Source organism: Triticum aestivum, chromosome 5A, assembly GCF_018294505.1.
Source record: "Triticum aestivum cultivar Chinese Spring chromosome 5A, IWGSC CS RefSeq v2.1, whole genome shotgun sequence".
Classification (NCBI taxonomy): Eukaryota; Viridiplantae; Streptophyta; class Magnoliopsida; order Poales; family Poaceae; genus Triticum; species Triticum aestivum.
The window spans coordinates 229,460,746-229,472,373 of record NC_057806.1 but is presented as its reverse complement, the minus strand read 5'-3'; the positions used below and the strand labels follow the sequence as shown (position 1 = coordinate 229,472,373).

The 11,628-nt window shown below is 38.5% G+C and overlaps 1 long non-coding RNA gene across 3 annotated transcripts; it reads left to right on the top strand.

The window, feature by feature from the left end:
- The first annotated feature begins 466 nt into the window (after nucleotides 1-466).
- LOC123102848 (uncharacterized) lies at nucleotides 467-4,827 on the top strand. Of its 3 annotated transcripts, XR_006449436.1 has the most exons (4): nucleotides 467-2,252; nucleotides 2,378-2,516; nucleotides 3,835-4,252; nucleotides 4,733-4,827. It is a non-coding gene; the product is annotated as an uncharacterized lncRNA (long non-coding RNA). The 3 variants fall into 3 exon arrangements; XR_006449435.1 differs by having other exon boundaries at nucleotides 2,349-4,252; XR_006449434.1 differs by having other exon boundaries at nucleotides 467-2,516.
- The last annotated feature ends 6,801 nt before the right edge of the window (nucleotides 4,828-11,628 follow it).

The following is an 11,628-nucleotide window of genomic DNA, read 5'->3' as shown; positions in this document are numbered from 1 at the left end:
CTTAACCGATAGATAGGCCGGTACACCTACAATTCCCCTACATCTGCTAGCCCATCATGGAAAGGTTTCTCACAACTTACTTAACTATGCGAGAGCGCATAATGGCTTGTGGCTGCACATGGAAGTTTCTAGGCATGAATAATCTTATGATCCCTTTGAGCCTGGGTGGAATTCCATAGGATGATCACACGGATACCTCAGGATCTCCTAGGACAACATTGGATTCCCACAGGTGCCTGCAACCAATCCACCCAGATGTGTATTAAAGTAGCCACCTTAAGTTAACCCTTAATCCCTCCCTAATAATAAAGCAGTTATCGCCTTTGGTCATACGTCATTAGCAATTTTGCAAATAGGTCCCTCCATTTCTGTAAATTCAACCCACAGTCCCCTCTTAAGTGGCTGAAGTGAGGAAATGTTTCGTTTTTACATAAAAAACCCTGTATTTTGGGTATTCAACCCGCGCTCTTTTTTTATCATCGACAGGCTACCTGGATCAAGTCAACGCCGTTGCTCGAGCGGCTGGCGACGGCGCGGCTGCTCGATGAATGCGGCGGTGGCGGCTGGAGCTTGCAGGGGCCGGATCTGTGCGTGGAAGGGGCTGGGGAGGCGGATCCAGAGGTGGGCGGCGAGGCGGTAGCTCATCGGAGCCGGGCGATGAAGGGATCCAGCGCAATGGCACGAAGTCCTTGCAGGCGGAGGCTGGTCTTCATGGCTGGTAGGCAGAGCTCTGCAGGTATTGCTCCTCGCCCCTCTTTCCAGCATCTTTCCTCTCTCTCTCTCTCTCTAGAGTGATGAGCGCCGACGACGGGGAACGGGTAGTGCCTAGGGTGGAGCTTGGCGAGTGCGGATGGGGGCAACGCGGACGTCGAGCACCCGCACAGGCTTGCTGGAGAGCGTACAACATGGTAGGAAGATTGTGTGGGAGGACAATCGGCAGGGAGGCAGGAGAATGAGCAGCGAGTGGTGCTGGCGGATCTCCGCCCTAACCTGGGTTGAGCAGCTGCACGGGGACAGACACATGCAGCCGTTCGAGCTCTGGTGAGGGGGTGGCGGGGCCATGTCGTGTGCCAGGCAAGGTTGAGGACGGCTGGGAGGTCTTCACCAGCGGCAGCTGGTGATGGAGTGGCGAGGCCAATCTGGCCCTCTCTGTTTTGTTTCCCTGCAACCAGCACAGAGAAGCAGAAAGTTGCTGCTCTTATGTCATATGACCTAACCAATCTCTCTCTCTCTGTTCTCTTGAACTAGCACTAAGGAGCTGACGCTGTTGGTAGCACTGAGAACGGAGGGAACATCAAGTCATTCTCCTAGAAAACCAGATGTATAACCATTTTTTGCTATTCAGATGGTGTCCACGGTGGCCAACTACGGCTGGCTTGTGTGCTCTTTTTGTTAAAATAAATCCATTCTTCAGTCCATGCTATTTTACGAGACCATTTTTTGCTATTCGGATGGTGTCCACGGTGGCCAACTACAGCTGGCTTGTGTGCTCTTTTTGTTAAAATAAAATCCATTCTTCAGTCCATGCTATTGTACGAGTTTGATGCGGTAGGTTGAAAAATTATTGGATTTCGTTTGGTTCCTTGAGACTGAGAGGCAATAATTTTGTTTGATTAATTTTGTTGAAGCTATGAACACATATATGGCTAATCCCTATTTGTTGTTTGTTGTTATGCAAGCAAAGGATTTCGTCCGGTAAAACACCCAGCAACAGGAGTTTCTATAATGTTGATTGATTCAGAAACCCAAACAGTATGGGTGTAGTTCTTGCAATTAGAATTTTAGAATTACTAATAACCTTTTGTTCCAGTATAATTATTTTTGTTGGGAACTTCTTCAAGATGCTCTGCATCCTCTGTGTGTAATGCACTTTGTTATTGGCGATGACTTGTGGATGGATTATGCCAGTTGAATAAACAACATCTTCGCATAAACTAACATTGGCAACATCCAGAAATTGAGAAAGCTTCTTCTCTGTTAACAAAATTGTCTACTCAGGACTGGAATTGGCGTAGGATTTTCAGGTGGCTCTGTGAAGTAGCAGGTCTAGCTCACTTGGCCTTATCCTTTTAAAGATTGCTGCGTTTCTCGTTGTCCAAATGCTCCAGCAGCCAAGGGTGATCTACTCCATGTAAAATGGTTTCTGCAAAGAGCCCTTCAGAGCAATAATCTATTTATTGGCAGAAGACAAATTGGTTTGATCAAAGGCAGGGAATAAATATTCAGAAGACAAATTGCAGATGACAACCTAGGTAGGTATTCAAAGTTTAATTAGTTGCCTTGATTGATTCTTTTGGAAATAATTAGTCACACTTTCGACCCAAAGTGACAACAACATGGCGTTGTAGCTCATCAACTCCACTATGGCTTACATTAGCAAGGTCTGGTAGCAAGCCAACTACACGCTATTGTAATTGGGGTGTAGAAGATGGAGGGGAATGGTCACCGTTGACACAAGTGCATTGAGTGGTTGGCATCCTAAGTAATGGGTGTCAACGGCTAATCTACCATATCTGGTGAGTATATTGTATGTGCTGTCCTAACATATACACATGTCTATTTTGAACACTTGCATTTTTGGCTGCTATTATTCAACTGATGATGATGCTGCAACATGCACTAATTCTCTATTTTGGCTTCACTTTCACTGAATTATTCAAAACTGTGCACTGGTTTTTTTAATCTACATAGCTAATTCTTTTCATCTCACAAACTGCACATATGAGCTTATGAATATGAAAAAATGACTCCTAAGACGTGAAACCATAGTTATGGGAAGCCAGATAAGCCAGAATCCCTACATTTTTCTTATTTAGTGTTTTTCTTCAAGATTTTCAGTGAACTTAGGAGCTCTGAATATAAGAACCAAGTATCACTACTGAAATGACACATATAAAAATTGTCAACCATGTATTGAGAAAGCTAGAAAATGAAGTATGAAAAGTGTAATTCTGTTAGAACTCCTAAAACCTTGTCTTCAATGTGTGCGATTGTAGCCTCTTTGCGATTTTGGTTCACTTACACAGGAAATACTATTAGGAGCACACTATGATAAATACAAGTAAAGTTTATCATCGGTAAATGAATATGAATCAAATTTCGTTTTCTTATGTTTACTATAGAGGAACTGATCATTCATGATCACTATAAGGATAAATTGGTGGGTTTACTTCATCCAGCAGCATATACAAATCTATTTGTTGTGTTTTTGGTTACTGGTATTACTGTTTTGAAGGGTATAAATAGCTAAATAATTTTAATTATGTTTTTAGTCTCAGTATACAGTCAAACAGAAGATGCGGTAATTTTGTAGAAGGAATGCAGCCCTTGGTCTAATAGTGATTTATGTTTTTTATGTGACATGGAGCGATTTGTGACTTTGAAGCACATGTGAATCTTGTGATCTGCAAAATTTTTGTTACATCCTCATGGTTTTGCTACACCGCTCTAATCTGCAACCTACAAAATTGCTATCTCCCTAACACATAATGCTGGTTGTTAACTCGGAACATAATATCACTAGAGCTCTACATATGCATGTTCTTTTAAATGGAAAATTACTATAAGTTTGTTTCTGGCTAATACAATGTATTGAAAGCAATAGTGTGAGAGAAACCAAGCATGTTCTGTTAGGGAAGAAAATATTCTTTATTTTCTTTAATTCAATTAATAGACGAGTGCGTTTACCAAAAACTATACTATTACTTCTTCTAGTTGAAGGATTTGCATGCTTAGTAACACATGAAATGCTTAATGTGAGCTCGATATTGATGATTTAAGTTTATTAGTTGTTACTGCCGCCCGATATTGATGATTTCAGTAACACATGTTCAGAGTAATAGTGAGCTCGAGCGTGTGTCTCGTGGAAAGTCAGGCAGGTGTTACCATTGCCCAGAGCTCAAATTGGCAAGCCTCTCCAATTTGGACCTCCTCATCGCCTTCCATGCCATTGTCGACGCATACACATACGCGCTCGAGAAGACCTAGCGCCGCGACAATGATGACCCATCCCCTAGCTATAGATGACGGCCGCGGCGTAGATCCCTTGGCTGGGTTCGAGAGTCGTTGCCCGTCCGATGGCTATCGCATGACATCCGAGGATTGCTCCATCGTGTGTTGGCTGCTCAACAGGATCCACGTCACCTTCCAGGAGCGCGACGTGTCCACCCACACGCCCTACTGGGACAAGCTCCGCGTGCTGCTGCCGGAACAAATGGCTCCATGTCACTGTCACAGCGGCTGTTCGCGGATGGTAGGTACATTGTTGGTTTTTTAGACTTACAGCACTCTGAAATTACAGTAGTTAGGACTTGATTTTGTACTTCAATTCCCAATTTAGTTTGTGTTATGATAGGTTGTAATCTCTGAACTCAGCAATCAAAAGTATTAGTAAGCAGTACCTATTGTTTTATAGTGTACAACTTCTTCACTATCATTATTCAGTAGCTGTATCTTCTTACCAAATTCAGTGTAAGTTTTGCCTCTCGGTGTGTTATAATCTCTACAGTAGGTGCATTGTGATTTTCCTTTTAATGCATAGAATAGAAAATTTAGTGTAAGCGTGATTATAAGCTTTATTAGTCACTTTTCCCATGTTAATATAGGCAGAAGTAGTTTCTCCCATATTTTTTATGGATAGTGTACCTGTGATGTAACCTGTGATTCTAAGCTTTATTAGTCATAACAGACTCTATTTCATATGATTTTAATCAACTTTTCTTTTTGGTGTTAGCCAAAGCATGTTGATCAGGTGGGGCATTACTATTATCGAGAAGTAGTGATCTGCAGGACACAATCATGTGAAATTCAGAAGATTTGATTGCTCTGCCATGCTTCGTTGCAGGTTTATCACACACATCTCCTTGTAATTTCCTATTTGCTAGCTTTGCTCTCCTCTTCTTCTTCTTCCATCTTTCTTTTCTGTTTTTTTGTTACATAGAAGAGGTATGTTTCTTATTGCTGTACCTTTTCCCAAATTCTTTGTTTAGAGGGGTTAGGTATAGGTGGTCTAGGACAGAGTAGTTCCACAATATGATATTGGGCCTCGCTAGAGTGCATTTATTCGGGGCTGCTTGTAAACGATCTAAAAGTTGTACTAATATCCTTGACATAAGATTTGAATAAAATTGATTTAGTTTTCGGCCGATTCTTTTCGCTGTTGAAGCGAGACATACACTTCTCTTTTCTCATACATACAATTGTTTATTGTTTTGACATACATCAATTGTCATGATTTATTGGTATATTATCTAAAGATGCCCTAAGCTGGTTTTGCTTGAACTGAAAACCGTAGTTTGTCAAATCTACAAGACCATCTATGAGATATTAAACTATGTGTAGTTTTTTTCCCGTTGCAACGCACGAGCCCTTTTGCTAGTTATTGTAACTCTCGCAACTTTCATGAATCTAACATACCAATCCACGTCTACAAGCATGACTAAGCAATATATAACATAACGAATATCCCAGAGTGTTTCAAGGATCATAGGTTCCTACTACAAATCAAACCCAATTCCCAATCCTACTCATGCAAATTTGTAAGGGTGAAACTAATGCAAGTAAAACTGGGTATAGGAAGAGTATGATCAAAGTGTGAACTTGCCTTGTAGTGTTGATGAATATTCTTCGCACTCATAATTCCTGACAGTTCTACTCGTCACACTCTGTTCAATCTATCGTAAGCAAGCAATTATAACCACACATAAGCAATCACTCAAAGATCCAAAAGAAAAGGCAAAGAATCATTGCAAAAACTCCAAAAGAACCAAATCAAATTATTTTGCAAGATTAGATCCTAATTTCGGTGAAAAAGTGTGGTGTTGGCTCAAGATGATAGGTTACGTTTAGGGATTCAATTGCAATAAGGAATCAATTGAAAATGTGTTACCGTTTACAAGATATGATCAAGTGAAGCTTCGAGTTCAAATTTTGAATCTTTCAAATTTGAAAGGATCAAAAGTTGAAACTAATGATGCTACTGGATGTAGGAAGTCAATAGGAACATGTAGGAAGAATAAATACTAGATTGGAAATAACGGATCAAAAGATACAAGTAATTCACAATAGCATCGAATCTGCTTAGAATGTTGTGTGATAACTCTTTGTGGACTAGCAGAGTAATCTGACTATGATCAAAATTATATGTTGGAAAGATGACACTAATTATGCAAACGAAAAGATTACTTCAATACGAATCCGATGTAGTTGGGTTCATCGGAAACGAAGCTACAGATAAAAAGATATGATCAAAAGAAGTTTGAATATGAATCTGAACAAATTTCGAAATTTGAAAGTTGCAAAAAGTTTATTTGATAGATTCACTAGATAGGCAGAATCAAGACGAAATTGTAGGTGTTGGTTTTATCTAATTTGGATGAACGAGTAAAAATTTATGGCTATTTAAAAAATAAGGACCAAACTGTTTTACAAAAGAAAAATAGGTATTGCTAAAAGATTTCTACGCCTAAAGTGTAAATACAGAGACTAATTGATAATATAATTATTCTATTGTACTAGTCTAGAAATAATAAGCTATGGGAGTATATAAAAAAATACGAAGAAAGATACCTTTATAAGGTAGAGAAAAGACGACGTCGGGGAGAGGAGACAACTTCCAAAAGTCCCATCGGAGAGAAAAAATATATTTTTCTTTAGTGAATCTAGTCAAACCAAAATATTGATTTAATCTGAATCAGGTGATTTTTGAAGGCTCTATGGGTCTATACTTATAGGCGAGAAAAAAATTTAGAGGTCAAAGGCTAAGCAATGTGGTACTAAATATAGACGAAAAGAAAAAGAGACAAAGAGGAAATATGCGCCATGGGCCAAAAGGGTTCCGCCGGCCGGCCGCGTGCGTACACTGCGCGACAGTTTTTTTAAAAAATATTGTTCTTTCTTGAAATTTTTATTTTTCAGAAAAAATAAATTAAATAAAATTGTAAACCTTAAGGCCTGTCTACTATGCTGCGCATGTAGGCGACAAATAATTATGAGTCACACGTACATTTTTTTTAAAATAGAAACAGAAAGGAAAACTGAATAACGAAATAAATAAATAAATTTATATAGGTATATTATATATCAAAAGTTTCAGAAAAAGGTTTCATAAACATGAACATATTTTCAGCGGCAAATAAATTCCACAAAAAATTAAATAAAGCAAATTGTGCTACTGGTTCATTTAAAAACCAAATAAAAATATTTTAAAAATACCAAAATTATTTCAAAATCATTTGTCTCCACTTTTCTACTGTAGGGAATCATTTTACCCTATTTTTCGTATATTTTATTTTTGAAGAAAAATAATTTGAATAAAAACCAAATAACTCCAAATTGAAAATGGTTTTCAAAATACCTCCAAGGGGACTTTAAATTTGATTCTTTTAAACTTCCAACTCATATTTCCTACAATTTTTAGAAGTCATTTTATCTTCTCTCATGAAAATCATTGAGTTGCATAAAGTTTCTGAATTTGAAATATTTCCAAATGGAACTCAAATCTTTTCAAAACTTTTTTCATTTATTTTAATGGAAGAAGTCATGTCATCTTCACTCTAGGGTTTTGTGGTGAAATGAATTTGAATTCATGGAGATCATAAATGCAAGGTGAAATTTTCGGAAAGTCATTTCATTTCCCTCTCATTCAACTTTCAAAAAATTTCAAATTTCACTCAATTTCACACAACAAATCACTCAAGCAATCATTATCAAATTTCTTCTTAATTCAGGCTTTCGTATTCCTTATTAAAAAGTTTCAAAAAGTTTCAAATTTCACTCAATTTCACACAACAACTCTCAGGTTTTCGTATCCTCCTAAGAAACGTGTGATGATCAAATCACAGCTTCTTCCAAAATTTCTTCTTCCAAGGAGTACTTGATCCTTATTAATTCCTGGGCCTGTGGGTTATGGGCTCACTTCAACACATGTATAGCTTTAACTCATCCCGGGTTTACAATTGCTCCATATTATCAACATTATACCTCCTTTATATCCAATAGTACTTCATCCCGTCATATTCTTGGGGTATTCCACACATCGAGATAAAACTCATACTTATTTTGTCCGAAGTCCACTCCGTGGAATATCATTATCTTTTCCAGGTGTCAAGTGTCCTCACAGGGTACTACCACCCTTGAAATGTACAAATTCATCCATAGACCATATTTCTCATATCCTTGAAAATGGTTAAATTCTTTCTTCATAGAGTAACAACTCATAAAATTGAACGTATGAAATCATGACACATGAACTTTGTTGATTTCATGAACTTATTACAATCTCTTGCATATCCATTACATGCCTCAACTCAACTCCTCAATAAAAAATAAATGTTTCCCACTACTACTACTATATTTCTTTTTTGACACAACTATTTAGCACAAGTCCCCTTCTCATTGGGACAATATCTGGCAAAGTGCCCTACTTCATTACAGCAGAAACATATTACTTCTGACAAGTCTCGTGGTTTCCTTGTGATTTCTAGCCTCCTTGGGTCCTTGTCTTCCCTTTTGGGCAATCGCTGAAGTAGTGTCCTGAATCTTTACGCCTGAAACATGTGATATGACTCAGGTCCTTCTTTGTAGAAATTGGGATGTTCCTGGAATCCAATCCATTTCTCTTCCTGGACTTTTCCGTGCCAATCATGGCTTCTATTTCCTGTGGGTCATACTCTACTTTCACCGTTGGACACGTGTGATATGCCAGTTATTGTACACAATGGAACTAAACATGTAGAGCAAAAGAGACGAGCCTTGTGTGGCAATAAAATTTCATGCAAACATCGCTCCATGGTAGGCGCGAAGGCAGCCCCCCTCCACCCATTTCGGATTGTAATCGAGAGGAAGATATCTGTTCTGAGGGGGATTCAGAAGGAGAATACCACTCCTATTTACCCCCTGAGGTCTTCGCTCTAACTTGGCATGCTGATGTTGGTTATATCATGCATATGGTGACTTGCATTGCTTACTTTATACATCAAATATGTCATCTGCTTAGTTTAGACATGCTTTGTGTGAATGCCATCTGTTTAGTTTATTCATCGTTTATGTGAATTATGGAACACCATCTTATTTAGCCAGGCATCATATATGTGAATTTTGCAATGCCATCCTGCTTAGCCAGTCATCGTATATGTGAATTATATCAAGCCATCCTTTTTTTCCGTTACGTATTACATTTGTCAAAAATGTTAGTACATTCAACTACTCTTCGTGTGCATCAGCCATTTGACACGGTGATGGAAAAATCTGGAGTGAAAACAAGGTCTTTAGAGCAGACTATGCTATCTGACGAAGCGCATATCTCGCTGGTTACGGATAGCTCCTCAGAGGAGGATTCAGAGGAAGATGACCAGTCCTATCCCCCCCCCCAGGTGTATGCTCTAACTTGGCAGGGTTATGTTTCTCATATCGTGCGTATGGCGTCTTGCATTGCTATGTCATTTGACTAGTTTATACATGCTTTGTGTGAATGCCACCTATTTAGTGTCTAATTACCATATATGTGAATTATGCATTGCCATCTTGTTGCAAGACATTATATATGTGAATTATGCAACGCTATCTTGTTGCAAAGGCATTATATATATGAATTATGCAATGCCATGTTGTTTAGCCAATCATCATGTATGTGAATTATATCATGCTATCATTTTTTTGTATTACGTGCTCCATTTGTCGACAATGTTTGTATATTCAACTACTCTTCCTGTGCATCAGCCATTTGAAGCAGTGATGGAAGTATCTGGAATGAAAACAAGGTATTCAGAGCAGACAATGCTACCTGCTGAAGCAGACATCTTGCTGGTTAGAGAGAGCTCGTCACAGGAGGATTCAGAGACTGATGACCAGTCCTATTTCCCTCCTTAGGTCTATGCTCAAAGTTAGCAGGGTTATATTACCCATGTCATGCATGTTGTCTTGCATTGCTTAGTTTTTACATCATATATGGATTTCCATCTGCTTACTTGCTTACTATATAAATCATATAATTGAATTATATCCTGCCATCATGTTTACATACACAACATCTATCTGAATTATGGCATGGCAACCCATTTAATAAAGACATCATATAGTTATATCATCTCATCCCATTTAGTGTTTACAGTCATCATATTTTGAATTATGTCATTCTATCCACGAATTATATCATGCTATCATGTTTCCATAGGCAGCATGTATGTGAATTATGGCATGCCAACCTATTTAATAAACACATTATATAGTTATATCATGTCATCCTGTTTACATAGTCATCATATTTTGAACTATGTCTTTCCATCTTTTTTAGTTTTCCATCATAATGTGAAATTGTGTCATGCTATCCTATTTAGTTAGGCATCATATATGTGAAATTGTGTCATGCTATCCTGTTTGTTAGACAACATAACTGCGAATTATTTCATGCCCACTTTTATTACCCACTATCCATTGCACATGTCTATCATACAATGTCTATAGATTCAATTACTTTTCTTGTTTATCAGCCATTTGAATTGGAGAGGGTGATGGCAGTATCTAAGGGAGTAACAACACGGTCTTCAGAAAAGATGGTGCTACCAGTTGATGTAGATAGAACCACGGTTGTACTTGCCCATGAACCAGCCCCACCACACATAACGCAGACTCCTGCAGATTGTACCCCTACCCAGTTGGACAAAGAACCAGCTACACCCCTTCTAACCCCAACCCCAGCAGATAGTAACCCAGTTCCAATTAACACATCACTGTCTCCACCACAGAGCACCCAAACAGAGTAGTTAGTAAGGGAACTGCAGTGCCCAAAGCACGAGGACCACCACTCAGAATCCCAACTCAACACTTAAAGGAGAAGAAGAATTGTTCTCAGGTCAGGTTCTATAGCTATGGTTCATACTCCTTTACTCTTGCATAACTGTATTTACTCATACCAACTATTTTCATATTTGAAGGATGGAATTGAAACTCCAATGGCGCAACAAGTATGTTTTAAACCTGTTCCTTTAACTAGTTTGCTGTTGTAACTTGCTCTATGTTGATTTCAGTTTCAATTGAATAAACAGTTATGTCTCATGTCGTGCACATTACAAGTGTTGTTATTGCTCTATAATTTCCCACACTTATATTCTGTCTATTCTGCTTTGTCTTGAACAAATATTATTTGAACTGCGTCTCTATCTTGATTTGCCAATAAAAACTAGAATGATATAGACCATAAAGTGACCATGGTACATAGATATATGTTTGTTTCATGCTGTTATCCTGTCCACTTTACTACTGAACTGATTTACCAAAATGAGTTTCATATACAACATGGTAAACCTGTGATGTCTCTTCTTGTTTATCTTTTAGAATGCAGACAAAATATTGGAGAACAGTACCCCATTATGCAATGGTAAAGGAAGTAATGCAGATAAGGTTCAAGATAGTGAGACATCCCTGTTGGTCTCCAAGAAAGCTGATAAAAACTATCTTGACGACAGTGAGAGAACCCAAAAGTCCTGTATTGATGTAGTGTTCGAGTTACTGGCCACTACTACTGGCACAAGCTCTTCGAACTCACTGCCTGAATTAGTTCGTCTTCTTGAGTCTCAACTTCAAGTTGAAAGACATCGATCAGATGTGCTATGGCAGGAAGCTGAAGGACTG